The sequence below is a fragment of the Giraffa tippelskirchi genome, chromosome 2, assembly GCF_054371585.1.
Source record: "Giraffa tippelskirchi isolate mGirTip1 chromosome 2, T2T-mGirTip1v1.2.pri, whole genome shotgun sequence".
NCBI classification, from domain to species: Eukaryota; Metazoa; Chordata; class Mammalia; order Artiodactyla; family Giraffidae; genus Giraffa; species Giraffa tippelskirchi.
The window spans coordinates 186,997,812-187,018,123 of record NC_137276.1 but is presented as its reverse complement, the minus strand read 5'-3'; the positions used below and the strand labels follow the sequence as shown (position 1 = coordinate 187,018,123).

Below are 20,312 nucleotides of genomic sequence, written 5' to 3'. Positions count from 1 at the left end.
GGCAGTTTTCATTCCAGTCCCAAAGAAAGGCAATGCCAAAGAATGCTCAAACTACCACACAATTGCACACACCTCACATGCTAGTAAAGTAAAGCTCAAAATTCTCCAAGCAGGCTTCAACAATATGTGAATCATGAGCTTCCAGATGTTCAAGCTGGTTTTAGAAAAGGAAGAGGAGCCAAAGATCAAATTGCCAACATCCACTGGATCATCAAAAAAGCAAGAGAGTTCCAGAAAAAACATTTATTTCTGCTTTATTGACTATGCCAAAGCCTTTGACTGTGTGGATCACAATACTGGAAATTTCTGAAAAAGATGGGAATACCAGACCACCTGACCTACCTCTTTAGAAACCTGTATGCAGGTCAGGAAGCAACAGTTAGAACTGGACATGGAACAACAGACTGGTTCCAAATAGGAAAAAGAGTACGTCAAGTCTGTATATTGTCACCCTGCTTGTTTAACTTATATGCAGAGTACATCATGAGAAATGCTGGGCTGGAAGAAGCACAAGTTGAAATCATGATTGCAGGAGAATATTAATAACCTCAGATATGCAGATGATACCACCCTTATGGCAGAAAGTGAAGAACTAAAAAGCCTCTTGATGGAAGTGAGAGAGGAGAGTGAAAAAGTTGGCTTAAAGCTCAACATTCAGAAAACTAAAATCATGGCATCTGGTCCCATCACTTCACGGCAAATAGATGGGGAAACAGTGGAAACTGTGGCAGACTTTATTTTTCTGGGCTCCAAAACCACTACAGATGGTGATTGCAGCCATGAAATTAAAAGACGCTTACTCCTTGGAAGAAAAGTTGTGACCAACCTAGATAGGTTATTAAAAAGCAGAGACACTACTTTGTCAATAAAGTCCATTTAGTCAAGGCTATGGTTTTCCAGTAGTTATGTATAGATGTGAGAGCTGTACTATAAAGAAAGCTGAGCAGCGAAGAATTGATGCTTTTGAAGTGTGGTATTGGAGAAGACTCTTGCGAGTCCCTTGGTCTGCAAGGAGATCCAATCAGTCCATCCTAAAGGAGATCAGTCGTGAGTGTTCATTGGAAGGACTGATGTTGAAGCTGGAACTCCAATCCTTTGGACACCTGATGCAAAGAGCTGACTCATTTGAAAAGACCCTGATGCTGGGAAAGAGTGAAGGGAGGAGAAAGGGACAACAGAGGATGAAATGGTTGGATGGCGTTACTGACTCAATGAACATGAGTTTGGGTAAATTCTGGGAGCTGGTGATGGACAGGGAGGTCTGGCGTGCTGCAGCCCATGGGGTCACAAGGAGTCAGACACGACCGAGCAACTGAACTGAACTAGACATCACCACAAAGATAATAAATTTGAAGACACAGCAATGGAAGCAATCCAAAATGAAATACACTGTGAAAAAAGGAATAAAAAATGAACATTATCGGTGAGCTTTCAGACAACTTAAAGCAGATTAAAGTAGATGTAATACAAGTTCCTGAAAAGGAAATACAGAGAAGTATTTGAAGAAATAATAGTTGAGTGTTTTCCAAATTTAGTGAAAATTATAAACCTACAGATTAAAGAAGTATATTGAAATGTAAACACAAGCAACTTGAAGGAAACAATAGCAAAGCACATCATTATCAAACTGTTAGAAAATGATAGAGAAAAATCTTATAATTGGTAAAAAATGATATAGTATGTATAGAGGAACAAAGATAATGATGGTAACAGATTTTTTCATCAGAAACAATGCAACTGAGAAGACAATGACTCAACATCTAGTGTCATAATAACTCATATACCAAAAATAAAAAACTGTTACCAAGAATTGCATACCCTGTAAAGATATATTTGAGAAACACAGGTGACATAAGAATTTTTAGACATGCAAAAGCCTAAAGAATTCATGAGCAGAGGTATACAACAAGAAATGTTGAAAAAACTTGTTCAGTCAGAAGGAAAAAGATAACAGACAGAAATATGGATGCTCACAAAGAAATGAAGAGCACTAGTCATACTAACTACATTGGTAAGAATATAAGATCGGTTTAGTTCAGTTGCTCAGTTGTGTCTAACTCTTTGAGACCCCACAGACTGTGGCATGCCAGGCTTCCCTGTCCATCACCAACTCCTGGAGTTTACTCAAACTCATGTCCATTGAGTAGGTGATGCCATTCAACCATCTCATCCTCTGTTGTCCCCTTCTCCCTCTGCCTTCAATCTTTTCCAGCATCAAGGTCTTTTCAAATGAGTCAGTTCTTCACATCAGGTGGCCAAAGTATTGGAGTTTCAGCTTCAGCATCAGTCTTTCCAATGAATATTCAAGACTGGTCTCCTTTTGATGGACTGGTTGGATCTCCTTGCAGTCCAAGGGACTCTCAAGAGTCTTCTCCAATACCACAGTTCAAAAGCATCAATTCTTCGGTGCTCAGCTTTCTTTATAGTACTACTCTCACATCCATACGTGACCACTGGAAAAACCATAGCTTTGACTAGACAGACCTTTGTTGGCAAAGCAACGTCTCCGCTTTTTAATAAGCTGTCTAGGTTGGTCATAACTTTTCTTCCAAGGAGCAAGTGTCTTTTAATTTCATGGCTGCATTCACCATCTGCAGTCATTTTGGATCCCCAAATAATAAAGTCTGTCAGTTTCCGCTGTTTCTCCATCTATTTGCCATGAAATGATGGGACCAAATGCCATGATACTTGTTTTCTGAATGTTGAGTTTTAAGCCAGCTTTTTCGCTCTCTTCTTTCACTTTCATCAAGAGGCTCTTTAGTTCTTCTTCACTTTCTGCCCTAAGGGTGGTGTCAGCTGCATATCTGAGGTTATTGATATTTCTCCCACAATCTTGATTCCAGTTGTGCTTCATCCAGTCCAGTGTTTCTCATGATGTACTCTGTATATAAGTTGAATAAGCAGGGTGACAGTATACAGCCTTGACATACTCCTTTTCCTATTTGTAACCAGTATGTTGTTCCATATCCAGTTCTAACTGTTGCTTCCTGACCTGCATACAGATGTCTCAAGAAGCAAGTCAGGTGGTCTGGTATTCCCATCTCTTTAAGAATTTCCCAGATGTTTTTCTTATTTAAATATTTTGAAAGAAAATTAAATACTACAAAGATAATAACTATGTGATGTGTGGTTTATAACATATTGTGTTAAGGAGAATTTTAAAAAGTTGTCCCCCAATAGCCATCTCTAATCTCTGATACCTTTGAATATGGTAATATCATTATTATTGTGTTATATTCTAATGTTATTCCAATGTTATATTTTACAGCATAGTTGACTTTGAGATTGGGAGATTTTCTAAGTGTACCTACCTAATCATAAGTGTACTTTTAAAAGCAAGACATTTTTCTCCATCTGGTGGTTGAGAGGAAGATGCAGAGCTTGAAAGCACAAGAAGGATTTGATGTTCTGGTGCTGGCTTTGTAGATGGAGGAGTTCTTGTACAGAGATTGGAGAGTAGTCACAAGGAGCTGAGAATAACTCCTTTTGTACCATCAACAAGGTAGTTTGGAGCTGAGGACTTCAGCTCTAAAATCACAAGGAATTGAACTGTCAGTAAGAGGAATGAGATTGGGAAGAGTCCCCAAAGAGATAAGAGTGCTCTGGGCTTATATCTTGATTTCAGCCTGTGAGACCTCAAGTTGAAAATCTAGCCAAGTCATCCCAGACTTCTTATAGAATTGTGAGCTAATAAATGGGTATAGTGTTAAGCCTCTAGTGCGTGAAGTCACTTCAGTTGTGTCTGACTCTTTGCAACCCTATGGACCCTAGCCTGCCAGGCTCCTCTGTCGGTGGGATTTTCTAGGCAAGAATACTGAAGTGGTTTGCCATGCCATCCTCCAGTGGATTTTCCCCACCCAAGGATCAAACCTGTGTCTCTTATATCTCCTGTATTGGCAGGCAGGCTTTTTACCACTAGCCCCACCTGCCACCTGGGAATTCATAGTAATTTGTTATGCCGAAAACTAGAAAATCAATATACATATGTAGAAACTAATATACACATGTAGAAATAAAATATGTGACAAAACACAGAAACTGAAATGGGCAAATGAATATATACTGTTGAAACAGAAGTTTTAGTTAATACTGTCAACGAAGGAGATAAATTTCAATTATTGAAGATATTCAATTAATTTAGAAAGACAGAAAATTTAAAAAAGAACAAATATCATGAGACAGATGAAAAAAGAAATGAGATGATAGGCTTAAATCTAACCATATCTATAGTTACATTAATCGTAAATAGACTAAACACTCCAATTAAAAAGTAGAAATTATTGCATTTGATTAAAAGGAAGCTCTAACTATATGTTGTCTACAAGAAATGTGCTTTAAATACAAAGACACAAGAAAATAAAAAAATAAAAGGTTGAAAAATAATATGTTAACACTAGTCAAAAGAAAAGTGAAGGGGCTATAGGCTATATTAATAACATAAAGCAGATTTCAGAGCAAAGGCAATTACTTGGGATAAAGGAGATCATTACATAATAATAGAGGTGTCAATTTATCAGGAAGAAATAACATTCCTGAGGGCTCATGCTTTCAGTAAAAGAGCAGAGAGCTTTGCTTCAAAATACATGGAACCAAAACAGAACTGTAAGGAGATGTATACAAACCCACAACTATAATCAGATATTTTAATATAATTCTCTCAATAGTTGGTAAAACAAGTAGACAGAAAACTAGTTAAGGTGTGTAACTTGAAAGACAATTAACCAGCATTTAACTAACTGGCATTTATAGAATACTTCACCAATTCTAGCAGCTTATTTTCAGATGCAGACATTTATTTTCAAGTGCATGTTGAATATTTACAAAGATCATATTCTGGGCCGCAGAAGTCTTGGTATCTTTAAAAAGATAGTAGTCATACGATGTGTGTTCTCTGGCCACTAAGTTAGAAATCAGTAACAGAAGGATCTCTGGAAAATGACCAAATAGTTGGAAACCAAACGACACATTTCTAAATTACTCATGAGTCAAAGAAGAAATCAAAAGGGAAATTAGAAAGTACTGTGAACTGATGAAAATGAAATCACAACATATGAAAATCTATCTGTTGGATGCTACTAAATTAGTAGTTATAACAAAATTTACAGCACAAACCAAAGGAGAAAAAAGACATTCAGCTTGGAAAAGAAGAAATGAAACTGTCTTTATTTGCAGACAACTACTTAGAGAATTCAATGTCTTAAAAAAGCTACTAGATTTAATAAATGAGTTAGCAAGGTTGCAAGATGCTTCCCACGAGGTGCTAATTATAAAGAACTTGTCTGCCAATGCAGAAGAAATAAGAGATGTGGGTTTGACCTTGGGTCAGGAAGATCCTCTGGAAAAGGAAATGGCAACTCACTCCAGTATTCTTGCCTGGAGAATCCTAAGGACAGAGGAGTCTGGTGGGAGTACAGTCCATAGGGTCACAAAGAGTCAGACATAACTGAAGCAACTTAGCACAAAGAAAAAATTGTATAAGCTAGCAATGAACAATCAGAAATTGAAAAAAAATTAAAGTAGCATCAAAAATATGAAAATACTTAGAGTTATATTTGACAAAAGAAAAGACCTGTATACACTGAAATCTGCAAAACATCATTGAGAAGAACTTAATAATGGAGAGATATACTGTGTTCATAGGACAGGAGAATCAATGTTGCCATGATGTCATTTCTCCTCAAAATAAGCTAGAAATTCAATATAATCCCAATCAAAATTCCCACTAGACTTATACATATACATTGCAATGTAATTATAAAATTCAAATGAAAAAAATGAAGACCCAAAATAACCAAGACAACTTAGAAAAGAATAAAATTGGAGGATTAACATATCTGCTTCCAAGTCTTATAAATTCATATAATCAAGACAGTGTGCTAATGGTACATAGATGGACAAATAGGAAATATAATAGACCAGATATTGTGAAAATAGATTCACACATATATGGACAACTGAGGGCACAAGGCAATTCAGCGGAGAAAGGCTGGGTTTTTCAACCAGTGGTGCTAGAACAATTGGATATTTATATGCCAAACAAAGGACTTTAATTCTTATCTTACACTACATACAAAGCTTAATTCAAAATGGACCATAGACTGAAATATAAGAACTAAAACTATAAGATGTCTAGAAGAAAACACAAGAGAAAATCTTTTTGACCTTAGATTAGGCAAAGATTTTTTTAGACATGTCACCAAGGCCCAGTTTATAAAAGAAAAAAATTATAAATTGAACCTAATCAAAATGAAAAACTTCAGCATTTTGAAAGACTCTGTTAAGAGAACAAATAGAGAAGCCACAGACTGGCATAAAATATTTGCAAATCGTATCTAATAACAGTTTCATATTCAGAATATATAAACTACTCTTAAAATTCAACAATACAAAACACAAACCCAATTAAAAAAATAGAAAAAACTTGAAAAAACACTTCACCTAAGAAAATTTATTAATGGCAAAGAAATACATGAAACATCATCTGTTATTCAACATCATCTGTTATTCAAGATGTGTGTTTGTGCTTAGTTGCTCAGTCGTGTCCGACGCTGCAACCCCATGGACTATACCCTCCAGTCTCTGTCCATGGGGATTCTCCAGGTAAGAATACTGGCGTGGGTTGCCATGCACTCCTCCAGGGGATCTTCTCAACCCAGGGAACCCAGGGATCCAACCCAGGTCTCCTGCATTGTAAGCAGATTCTTTCCTGTCTGAGCCACTGGGGAAGCCCATTATTCAAGAAGTACAAATTAAAAGGGCAATGAGATTTTAACGTGAACCTGTTAGAATGGTTAACATTAAAATGTCTAACAAGTGTTGGTAAGGATGTTTAGGGTCTGTACTCCCTTATCCCGCTGTTGGGATGTAAAATGATACAACCTCTTTGGAAGACAGATTGGTGGGTTCAATAATGGCTACTCAGAGATATTCATATCTTAATGCCCAGAACCTGTGAGTAGATTTCATCATAAAGAAACTTTGTAGGTGTGACTAAGTGAAAGATCTTAGAGATCCAGGAGATTATCATATCCAGATGAGTACAGTATAATCACAAAGGTCCTCGTAAGAGAGAGACAGAAGAATAAGAGTCAGTAGTAGGATGTGTGATCACAGAAGTGGGAAGTTAGTGTCCTGAGAAAGAGGCCAAGAACCTAGGGAATACAGGCAGACCAGCAGTTAACAAAGGAAGGCAAATAAATTTTCCCCTGAATCTTCCAGAAAGAACAGTCTGGCTAGCACTTTAACTTTGAAATTGTGACCTCTAGAGCTATGAGATAAATTTGTGTTGTTTTTAAGCCACTCATTTTTTTTTTTTTTGAAATTTGTTATAGCAGCAATAAGATGCTCAGATCCTTTAATGTTAAGCATATTTCTAACCTAGAGGTAACCTAGTCTTTCCTCCCCTAGATATTTACGCAAGATAAATGAAAGCACATGCTCATCCAAAAACCTACATGTGAGTGTTTAAACTGCTTTATATATGATAGACAAAACCTGGAAAAAGGTCAAATATCAAAGGTGAATGAACAAACCGATCATGGTATATCCAGATAATGGAATGTGGAGCTAAGCAATAAAGATGAAAACAAACAAACAACTGTTGACAAATATCCCAAATGGATGAATCTCAGAATAATTATGATGAGTAAAAAAGCCAGAAAAACAGTGTACATACGATAAGATGCCATTTTCAAAATTCTGGAAAGCGCAAGCTAATCTATAGTAATCAGTATTTGCTTGAATGGGAAGGAGGGAGAGAACAGGGAGGAGTGAAAGGGAGAGATTATAAAAGGTCATGAGGAAACTTTTGGACTGATGGACATTTTCATTGTCTTGGTTATGGTGATGGTTTCAGAGGAATATATATCATTAAAACACATCAAATTGTATTCTTTAAATATAGCTCATTATTGTGTGGGAATTACACCTAAATCGGAACAGCAACAGCATCAAGAAGATACACCTCAGAGGGTTGTTGTGAAGCTTAAATGAGAAGCTATGCATATCACTTGCTGTGACTCCTGGCACATAATAAGAACTCAATAAATTTTGGCCATTATTATTTTTTTACTTTAGAGGATGGAATGGTAGAGCAATAATTGATTTTGAAATACTAAGAATCTTTTGAAATAAATATCAAGACCAACTTTCTCACAGTTGTTACTGGAGAGGAAAGTGAGGATGAGACTTATTAAGTATAGCATTTTATTAAATATCCTGCACAAACTCATGATGAAATCAGTAGGTGGCTTCATAGTGGTCTTTCTATTTTCAAGTAAGAGCTGTGGGATCCTTTCTTAGTCTTGATTTATAAACTTTGCTTACTAACTGACAAAGGGTTCTATTGTATTGTTTTATGAAGGTTATAGTAATTGCTTAACAAATATCTGTCAGATTGAGCTGAATGAATCATCAGCTCATCTCTGTAATTCAGGAACTTGAAATTCATGGCCATGTGTACTTTGTAAGTTAATTAACCTCAACTCAATTTGGGGGATTCCTTGCCTCAGGGTACTTAGTCTTCCCCGATGTGAAATATTTAGGTGACATAGACAGGAAGCAGTGACTTATGAGGAGAGCATGCCTGGGGAACTCCAGAAAGTGTCAGGGGAAGTGTCTAGGAGAGGTGGAGCTGGGCTGGGCCAGGGCTGGCAGTGTGTTTTCATTTCCCGTGGTTTCCACGTGTCCTTCCTGAGTAGAGAAGACTCTTCAAAAAATAGATTCTTGTGTTTTCTTCCCTAGTTCTTGTTCTTGCTGGGTTAAGAGCTGAGTTCTTCTGGGTGGCATGAGAATTCTTTCTTCTACATTATGTCTATCCCTGAAGTTAATCTGTCTCTAAATATGGCACTGAGCTGGTTACATGGAAAGATTCCATACAGAACTATTTTTATAAATCATCATCATCATGAGAGTATATTACTTAGTCAAGTCCCAAAGTAGAAAAGTTTTTGACACTGGTCAAGTTTAACATCTAAGTGAGGATAGGAATTTAGATTTTAGTCTTCTTTAGGGTTGAGTGAAAACCTTTTCTATACTGACAACAGCTGGCTATGGTATAGAGTATAGCTTTTGAAAAAGGCAATTTTCTGATTATAAAGGTACTACAAGAACAGGATAATTTTCATACATAATTAGCATATGAAAGATGTTCATTATCATTAATAATCAGGGAAATGAAAATCAAAATCACAGTGAGATACCATAGCATTGACAAATTTCAATCCAACAATTTCAAGTGTCAGTGTTGAACAACAGTATAGAACAACAAGAATTTTCACACCCCGCAGATAGGAGTGTATGTAAACTGATGGCAATCTCTCTCTCTCTTTTTTTGTCTGCAATTCAGGAGACCCAGGTTTGATCCCTGGGTTGGAAAGATCCCCTGGAGAAGGGAATGGCACCCCACTCCAGTATTCTTGCCTGGAGAATTCCATAGACAGAGGAGCCTGGTGGACTATATAGTCCATGGCGTCACAAAGAGTTGGAGATGACTGAGTGACTAACACTGACATAGTTGATTTACAATGTTGTGTTAGTTTCAGGTGTATAGCAAAGTGATTTATACACACACATATATGTATATTCTTTCTCCATATTTTTTCTTATAGTTTATTACAAAATATTGAGTATAGTTCCCTGTGCTATACAGTAGCTCTTTGTTGGTATCTATATACAATAAATATATAGTAGTGTGAAGATATGTATACCCCAATGTTCAGTGCAGCACTATTTATAATAACCAAGACATAGAAGCAAAATCGACAGATGAATGGATAAAGGAGATGTGGTACATATATACAATGGGATATTGCTCAATAGTAAAAGAGAATGAAACCAGCAACCTAAATGGACCTCGAGAGTATCATACTAAGTGAAGTCAGACAGAGAAAGATAAATATCATATGATATTGTTAATATGTAGAATCTTAAAAAAAGATACAAATGAACTTACATACAAAACAGAAATAGATCCACAGACATAGAACACAAACTTATGGTAAAGGGCTATTGGGGGACAGAGGGATAATTTAGGAGTTTGCAGCAACCACTTTGAAAACAGTTTGGTATTGTCAAGTAAAGTTGAATTTCTGTGTACTCTGTGACCATAGCCACATCATTCCTAGCTTCATAATCCAGGGAAACTGTTTTTTTGCATGTGTATACCAGGATGTAATGAGAAATAGCAAACTCCCTCACTGAAAGAATCCAAATATTCATCTCAAGAAAAATGGAGAAATAAATTGAAGTATGTTCAAACAGCAGAATACTGCTGCTGCTGCTGCTAAGTCGCTTCAGTCGTGTCCGACTCTGTGCGACCCCATAGACGGCAGCTCACCAGGCTCCGCCGTCCCTAGGATTCTCCAGGCAAGAATACTGGAGTGGGTTGCCATTTCCTTCTCCAGTGCATGCAAGGGAAAAGTGAAAGTGTGTCCGCTCAGTCGTGTTCGACTCTTAGCGACCCCATGGACTGTAGCCTACCAGGCTCCTCCATCCATGGGATTTTCCAGGCAAGAGTACTGGAGTGGGGTGCCATTGCCTTCTCCGCAGAATACTACACAGCAGTGAAAATAAGTGAACTATAATGGCATGCATCAACATGAGTAAACCTCCAAAACACAAAGTTGAGGACAAGAAGAAGGTCATGGAAGAACACCTAAGTAGAGGCTGCATTCCTTTTTTGGACATGTTAAGTGTGAAGTGCTGATTGAAGGTTCTGGTGGAAATATTCAGATTATGGGTGGAAACACAGATTTGAAGCTCAAGATTCAGGTAGCGTGTTTAGGTGGCATTTGATGAAGTGAAAGCTGAATCCATTAGTGGGAATAATAGAGGAGAGGGTAAGGTTGGTGATGGAAACTTTTATAAAAAACTGAATTTAGTGGGTAGAATAATGAAATCAAAAAGGCAGGTTAGAGATGTAGGGAAAAGAGAATGTAGTGTCTGAAGCTAAAGGAAGAGTCAAGACAAGCTACATAATTAGTAGGGCTTAGTGGAAAATGAGAATATGAGGTCCCTGTTAAAAACGTGTTAAGAATTTAAAAACAGAGACAAAAGAGTCCTAAACTGCATGCAGAGTCTTTCTAAGTATGGGACACTGTGTGACTGCACAGATTGCATGTCTCAGAGGCCAGTCCTGGGAAGAGCTCTTGGGACTTGGAATCAATATGGCAAAACACATTAGAGGATTGAGAAAGAAGAATGAGGGGAAAAAAATATATAATTAAATCCTTTTTTGCCTCTCTGATTTTGAAAGTAATATTCATTAAAGCATATTTGTAAAAGCATAAAAATATGTAAAAAGTGTCTATAATTTGACTTATTTATCAGTAACCTTTTATCTGATAACTTCTAACATTTTGGTAGTTTCTTTCCCACTTACCTTCTGAACAGACATACACATTAACATGCTTGTCGACACTTTGTATTAGTCACTCAGTCATGTCTGACTCTTTGCAACCCCATGGACTGTAGCCCACCAGGCTCCTCTGTCTATGAAATTCTCCAGGCAAGAATACTGCAGTGGGTTGCCAGTTCCTGTTTCAGAGGATCTTCCCAAACCATGCCAACACTTTAAATAACACAAATTGAGACCATATTCTATAATTTTGTTACTTAAAAAAGTTTAACATTCTATCATGGGAATTTTCTCATGTCTTTAAATATTCTTTGAGAAAATGATTATTAATAAAAAAGATTATGTGACTAGCTGGTCACTGGTGACCTTGGCGAGGTTAGATGCACATAAATGAGGAATAAATGTAAGTTGAAGTTGGAGGCATCAAGCATAGATACTTTTCCACTTGATGGTTGCAAGAAGACACAGGAAGAATGGTACCTCATGGAGACAGGATGGTTGAGGGAACTTTGTATGAGCGTGAGAGACCTGGATGTAATTGTTGGCTGAGAAAGGATGCTAGTGGAAGAGGTGGGTGTGATGATGAATAGAATACATTCTTGGAGGAGTTGGGAAAGGAATGGATACATGTAATGGACACAGCAGTACGGAAATGCCTTCCTCTAAAAAAGAATAGGATGGATGATACAAGCTGAAATTTTGAAGTGTGGAGAAGAGAAAGCTATTACATTTACATCATATAGAGCATTATTAATAAAATAGAAGATGATGAGGTAGGTAGACTTTGAGATTACTGATAACAATTTGATTCAGCATAAGTAATAAAGGCTTATTCAGAGAAATTCCACAATTGTGAATAGAAGTGCAGGCCCAGTCGAGGCCAGATTTTGGAATGAAAATCTGGAAGTGACTCAAGTTGGAAACTTTCTTCAGTAATATTCAGCAGCCTGATAGGAGTGTGGAGAAAGTGGATGACAGTTTGCTCAGAACTGGAGCTTGCCAAGGCCAGTGTTATGGGAAAAGGAAGCACAGAGGATTCTGGAGTACTTAATAGGGATTATATTAACTTGTTAATTATAAGAGTCACAGATGGCTAAAAAGGTAAAGAAAGAAAGAACTGAGGTAAGGGAGGAATGAACAGGTTGAAAGCTGTGATGAGGGTGACTGAGCACCATTTTCAGTAGATATGGAAAGGGAGGAAGGATACATAACAAAGAAGGGAAATCTCGACTTAAAATCTTGTAAGCTGAATAACAGATCCAAAGGTAAATGTGGGTGGGTGCTTCAGTGAAGGTGCAGAGGTGGTGTAAAAACACTGAGGCTGATGTGTGGAAAACACCATTCATATGGACATTGAGATGAACAAGGTTTTGCCATGAATCAGTTGAGAGAAGACTGCAAGCCAAAGGCTAAACTATCAAGAGATTTACTGGTGGGTCTAGAGGTTGGTGGAAAGCAGCAGCAAGGAGGGAACAAGGAGTCAACAGGAGAGGCATTGCTGAGAGCTGGTGGTAGAGGGATGGTGTGGCAGTGGCTGGAGGAGTTCAGAATATGTTGCTTCCTAAATTTATGTAATTCTGAGGAGTGGAGGACGGAGACACTGCTGGGGAGTTTTGATGTTGGTCAAGGTCACAAGAGGAATAATCCAAGAAAAGTCTGAGGATGTAGGTGAGCTAGTTCACAATCAATTCATTTTCACAGAGCACAATGCTGAGGATTGTCTTACATATCTGAACGTCTACAGGGAGTCTTGTATCCATATCTATTTCCAATCTCTAGCTTTACAATACCTCCACTATATCACCATTAAACACCCTTTTCATTTAATATTCTTCAAGTCTTTAAAGTCTCCCAAATTTTCACCTCATTGTTATGATGAGTGACAAGAAAGAATTTACCAGACAGGTTAAATGAATTGGCAAGAATAAAAGGGATAGTGTTGAACGTGGGAAAGAAAAAGATAATAATGACGGACACTGGTGATTACAATAAGGAACTCAAAACACACCTCAAGCTGGTGACAAGCATAGATGAGTCTAGAACTCTCACACTTTGTCTTTATTTCTCCCTTTGGGGTATCTATGGAATTTTGGCAATAAACTGAAAACAAGATTTTTCTTGTGCACTTAATAGTGTGTGTCTGCTGTCTTTGATGTTCAAGGGAAATCATTGCCTTTAATCATAAGAGTTGAAAGCCAGATATAACAAAGTAAGGAAACTGAATTTTCGAACAGTTGTTCATTTCAACCTGGTGCTTTCCATTTAAGCATGTGTTAGCCATCAATGTTTGAATTGCAGGTTAGCATCCTCTTTATATTTGTCTTTATTTTCTTACTCCAGGATACTTTTGAGTATGGGTTTATAAAAATTTTTCCAGCGGTGCTATGCAACCTAGGAACAAGAATAGAGAAATTATGTACAAGAGATAACAAGGGTTGGGAGTTTGTAAATGTATCGCCCTTTACTGTTTAAAGAACATTTAGAATTTTGGTTTGAATGAATTGTAAAATAAGAGCACTTTTTAACTGTATACCTTTTTTATTAGGTTATAAAGTCTATGCCATCAGATACAATATCTTGAAATTTAGAACTACTTAAAGAATATGTGGTATGAGAAATACCTATAAACTGAGGAATTCATAGTACATGTGTTTGCATAAGTACAGGGACCAGATACAGTTATTTGATAGGTTTTTCAATAAAATAGTAAACCATGGAGAACATAAACCAAAAAAAAAAAAAATCAAACTGTTCAAAGCATTTCATATTTTTTTACAGTGATGTCCAATGGGATCCACATAGCTGTTAATAAAAGGAAGATTTTAATCGGTGAGTTGCTAATCAGTTATCAAGCGTTTCTTGATGGATTATTATGTGATAGACATTGAGCTAGAAAAAAGTCTATTCCTATAGCCTTAGGAAGCATCACTAGGAACAAAACTAGTGGAGGATGAGCTATTTCAAATCCTAAAAGATGATGCTGTGAAAGTGCTGCATTCGATATACCAGCAAATTTGGAAAACTCAGCAGTGGCCACAGGATTAGAAAAGGTCCATTTTCATTCTCATCCCAAAGAAAGGCAATGCCAAAGAATGCTCAAACTACCGCACAATTGCACTCATCTCACACGCTAGTAAAGTAATGCTCAAAATTCTCCAAGCCAGGCCTCAGCAATACGTGAACCGTGAACTTCCAGATGTTCAAGCTGATTTTAGAAAAGGCAGAGGAACCAGAGATCAAATTGCCAACATCCACTGGATCATCGAAAAAGCAAGAGAATTCCAGAAAAACATCTATTTCTGCTTTATTGACTATGCCAAAGCCTTTGACTGTGTGGATCACAATAACTGTGAAAAATTCTGAAAGAGATGGGAATACCAGACCACCTGACCTGCCTCTTGAGAAACCTGTATGCAGGTCAGGAAGCAGCAGTTAGAACTGGACATGGAACAACAGACTGGTTCCAAATAGGAAAAGGAGTACATCAAGGCTGTATATTGTCACCCTGCTTATTTAACTTATAAGCAGAGTACATCATGAGAAACGCTGGGCTGGAAGAAACACAAGCTGGAATCAAGATTGCCAGGAGAAATATCAATAACCTCAGATATGCAGATGACACCACCCTTATGGCAGAAAGTGAAGAAGAACTAAAGAGCCTCTTGATGAAAGTGAAAGAGGAGAGCGAAAAAGTTAGCTTAAAGCTCAACGTTCAGAAAACTAAGATCATGGCATCTGGTCCCATCACTTCATGGCAAATAGATGGAGAAACAGTGGAAATGTTTCTGACTTTATTTTTCTGGGCTCCAAAATCACTGCAGATGGTGATTGTGGCCATGAAATTAAAAGACGCTTACTTCTTGGAAGGAAAGTTATGACCAACTTCAACAGCATATTAAAAAGCAGAGACATTACTTTGCCAACAAATGTCCATCTAGTCAAGGCTATGGTTTTTCCAGTGGTCATGTATGGATGTGAAAGTTGTACTATAAAGAAAGCTGAGCACCGAAAAATTGATGCTTTTGAAGTGTGGTGTTGGAGAAGACTCTTGAGAGTCCCTTGGACTGCAAGGAGATCCATCCAGTCCATCCTAAGGGTGATCAATCCTGGGTGTTCACTGGAAGGACTGATGTTGAAGCTGAAACTCCAATACTTTGGCCACCTGATGCGAAGAGCTGACTTATTTGAAAAGACCTTGATGCTGGGAAAGATGGAGGGCAGGAGGAGAAGGGGACGACAGAGGATGAGATGGCTGGATGGCATCACTGACTCAATGGACATGAGTCTGGGTAAACTACGGTAGTTGGTGATGGACAGGGAGGCCTGGCGTGCTGTGGTTCATAGGGGTCTCAAAGAGTTAGACACGACTGAGCACCTGAACTGAACTGATTCCTAGCAGAATTTACAGTTTAAGAGAGACAAAGCACATAGACACTTGAATCAAAAATTGAGGAAAGAAACTCATCAAAGACACTTAAAATATTAACTTGTTTTCTGATTGTGTTCCAAGTAATTGGAGCAACTGAGTTTGTCAGAGATTTCTGTTATATTTTGATTCTCTATTCCAAAAGGCCGAGTTTTACTGACTTTATCTTCCCATATTATTGCTATTATTATTGCTAATTTTAAAGTTGACCATTCTGACCTTCATTTATACATAACACTTGCCATGTTAGGAATCATGAAGTCACAGATTCTCTGAGCATCAATAGATTTGAGGCCACATAGTTCTGGAGATGAGGGCTCTGAATTTCAGAGAGGTGATGTGACTAGCAGTTAGTTGAAGAGACAAGACTTCTCTAGGGATCCAGAGCAGCACCTAAGGTTTTGGTCCCTATAACTAGTGCAGAGATGTGGCGAAGTTTACTTTTGTGACCATAGAAGAAAGAGAGGTATAGGGGAATTAAAGTCTACTTTTCAGGTAACTAGTGGAAGAAAACTAGAAATTGATGAGAAGAACTACCATCAAAAAGATACTAAGGGGACTGGAAGTCCTAGATCCTTGATTTGGTTACAGTTCCCAGGAAGGGACTTAAGCTAATGGAAGTCAAGAGAGTTATCAATATTTGTATTGAAATAAACACTATCAACTAAATGTTAAGGAAAAGGTACTAAAATCTTTGTCGTTTGGTATTTATTTTCTTTTCAGATCATCAGCTTTGAAATGTCTGTTCTGTATGTTAATTGCTTATGTATTTTAAAAAAGAGCTCTATCTTATCGTACCAAACAAGAAAGCACAGTTATTTCCATCTCAGGTAAACTGTACCTAAAGTATGGTTAGTAGACAGAAAACCAAGAGACATGATAGGGAGACTTGGGCAATACTTCTCTAGTTTGGTAAAATGAAAAAAGAAGACAAGATGATTTCTACTACTCAGGCCATAAAGACATCAATATCATCTTGTGGCTTCTTAATTTAATTGAAGGCACAGTTCATTAGGACACAAATAATCTCTTAAGTGATAGTAGAAATATTGAAAAAGAGCTATAATTTATGGAGCACCCACTATTTACCAGATTTGCCTCATTTGCTTCATATATATCTTTTTTAAATTAATTTTTTATTGAAGGATAATTGCTTTATAGAATTTTGCTGTTTTCTGTCAAACCTCAACATGAATCAGCCATAGGTATACTGAAACTTTTGAAACTTCCTCCCATCTCCTTCCCAATCCTACCCCTCTAGGTTGATACAGAGCCCCTGTTTGAGTTTCTTGAGCCACAGAACAAATTCCCGTTGGCTATCTATTTTACATATGGTAATGTAAGTTTCCATGCTACTCTTTCCATATATCTCACCCTCTCCTTATCTCTCCCCATGTTCATAAGTCTATTCTCTACGTCTGTTTCTCCATTGTTGCCCTGTAAATAAATTCTTCAGTACCATTTTCTAGATTCCATATATATGTGTTTGAATATGGCATTTATCTTTCCTTTTCTGATTTGCTTCACTCTGTCTAATAGGTTCTAGGTTCATCCATTTCATTAGAACTGACTCAAATGCATTCCTTTTTATGGCTGAGTAATATTCCATTGTGTATATATACCACAACTTCTTTATCCATTCATCTGTCGATGGACATCTAGGTTGCTTCCATGTTCTAGCTATTGTAAACAGTGCTGTAATGAACAATGGGATACATGTGTCTCTTTAAATTTTGGATTCCTCAGGGTATATGCCTAGGAGTGAGATTGCTGGGTCATATGGTAGTTTTATTCCTAGTTTTTTAAGGAATCTCCATATTGTCTTCCATAGTGGCTGTATCAATTTACATTCCCATCAACAGTGCGAAAGTGTTCCCTTTTCTCCACACCCTCTCCAGCATTTATTGTTTATAGACTTTTTGATGAGGGACATTCTGACTGGTGTGAGGTGATAGCTCACTGTAGTTTTGATTTGCATCTTTCTAATAATGAGCAATGTTGAACATCTTTTCATGTGTTTGTTAGCCATATGTATGTCTTCTTTGGAGAAATGTCTGTTTAGGTCTTTTTCCCACTTTTGGATTGAGTTGTTTATCTGGCATAGAGTTGTATGAGCTGCTTGTATATTTTGGAAATTAATCATTTGTCAGTTGTTTCATTTGCTATTATTTTCTCCCATTCTGAGGGTTGTCTTTTCACCTTGCTTATAGTTTCTTTTTCTGTGCAAAAGCTTTTAAGTTTAATCAGGTCCCACTTGTTTACTTTTGTTTTTATTTCTGTTACTCTAGGAGGTGGGTCATAGAGGATCTTGCTTTGATTTATGTCATTGAGTGTTGTGTTTTCCTCTAAGAGGTTTATACTTTTTGGTCTTACATTTATGTCTTTAATCCATTTTGAGTTTATCTTTGTGTATGGTGTTAGGAAGTGTTCTAATTTCATTCTTTTAGATGTAGCATCCAGTTTTCCCAGCACCTTTTACTGAAGAGGCTGTCTTTGCCTTATTGTATATTCTTGCCTCCTTTGTCAAAAATATGGTGCCCATAGGTGCATGGGTTTATTTCTGGGCTTTCTATCTTGTTCCATTGGTCTATATTTCTGTTTTTGTGCCAGTACCATACTGTCTTGATGACTGTAGCTTTGTAGTATAACCTGAAGTCAGGAAGCTTGATTCCTCTGGCTCCATTCTTCTTTCTCAAGACTGCTTTGGCTATTTGGGGTCTTTTGTGTTTCCATATGAATTGTGAAATTTTTGTTCTAGTTATGTGAAAAATGCCATTCATAATTTGATAGGGATTGCGTTAAATCTGTAGATTGCATTTGGTAGTATAGTCATTTTCACAATATTGATTCTTCCTACCCAGAAACATGGAATATCTCTCCATCTGTTTACGTTATCTTTGATTTCTTTCACTGGTGTCTTATAATTTTCTGTGTACAGTTCTTTTGTCTCTTTAGATAAGTTTATTCCTAGATATTTAATTTTTTTGTTGCAATGGTAAATGGGATTGATTCCTTAATTTCTTTTTCTGATTTTTCATTGGTAGTATATAGAAATGCAAGTAATTTCTGTGTATTGATTTTGTATCCTGCAACTTTGCTAAATTCACTGATTAGCTCTAGTAATTTTCTGATAATATCTTTAGGGTTTTCTATGTACAGTATCATGTCATCTGCAAACAGTGAGAACTTTACTTCTTTTCCAATCTGCATTCCTTTTATTTCTTTTTCTTATCTGATTGTTGTAGATAGGACTTCCAGAACTATGTTGCATAACAGTGGCAAAAGTGGACAGCCTTGTCTTGTTCCTGATCTTAGGGTGAATGCTTTCAGTTTTTCACCATTGAGAATAATGTTTTCTGTAGGCTTATCAAATATGGCCTTTACTATGTTGAGGTAGGTTCCTTCTCTGCCCACTTTTAGAAGAGTTTTAATCATAAATAGGTGCTGAATTTTGTCAAAGGCTTTTTCTGCATCTATTGAGATGATCATGTGGTTTTTATTTTTCAATTTGTTAATACGGTGTATCACATTGACTAATTTCTGTATATTGAAGAATCCTTGTATCCCTGGAATAAACCCAACTTGATCATGGTGTATGATGAGCTTTTTGATGTGTTGTTGAATTCTATTTGCTAAAATTTTGTTGAGTTTTGCATCAATGTTCACCAGTGATACTGGCCTGTAGTTTTCTGTTTTTGTGTTGTCTTTGTCTGGTTTTGGTATCAGGGTGATGGTGGCCTCATAGAATGAGTTTGGAAGGGGTCCTTCCCCTGCAATTTTTTGAAAAAGTTTTAGAAGATACACATTATCTCTTCACTAAATGTTTGATAGAATTCTCCTGTGAAGCCATCTGGTCCTGGGCTTTTGTGTTTTGGGAGATTTTGGATCATAGCTTCAGTTTCAGTGTTTGTAATTGAGTTGTTCATAATTTCTATTTCTTCCTGGTTCAGTCTTGGAAGATTGAACTTTTCTAAGAATCTGTTCATTTCTTACAGGGTATCTATTTTATTGCTACATAGTTGTTCATAATCAATGAACAGCAAGGTGGCAATAAATGTTCAGTGATCAATGCAAAGAAATAGAGGAAAACAACAGAATGGGAAAGACTAGAGATCTCTTCAAGAAAATTAGAGATACCAAGGGAACATTTCATGCAAAGATTGGCTTGATAAAGGACAGAAATGGTATGGACCTAACAAAAGCAGAAGATAGTAAGAAGAGGTGGCAAGAATATACAGAAGTACTGTACAAAAAAGATCTTCACGACCCAGATAATCACGATGGTGTGACCACTCACCTAGAGCCAGACATCCTAGAATGTGAAGTCAAGTGGGCCTTAGAAAGCATCACTACAAACAAAGCTAGTGGAGGTGATGGAATTCCAGTTGAGCTATTTCAAATCCTCAAAGATGATGCTGTGAAAGTGCTGCACTCGATATGCCAGCAAGTCTGGAAAACTCAGCAGTGGCCACAAGACTGGAAAAGGTCAGTTTTCATTCCCATCCCAAAGAAAGGCAATGCCAAAGAATG

At 37.2% G+C, this 20,312-nt stretch overlaps 1 protein-coding gene across 4 annotated transcripts in view; it reads left to right on the top strand.

The window, feature by feature from the left end:
• ZPLD1 (zona pellucida like domain containing 1) overlaps window positions 1-20,312 on the top strand; it is a 664,056-nt gene that overhangs the window by 140,602 nt on the left and 503,142 nt on the right. Inside the window, exon 4 of one of the 4 annotated variants that reach the window (XR_014069134.1) lies at window positions 14,135-14,185. The exons of the other annotated variants lie outside the window; for them this stretch is intronic. The gene's annotated coding sequence lies outside the window, so the exon portion shown is untranslated. The remainder of the gene's footprint in view (window positions 1-14,134; window positions 14,186-20,312) is intronic. 4 annotated transcript variants of the gene reach the window in all.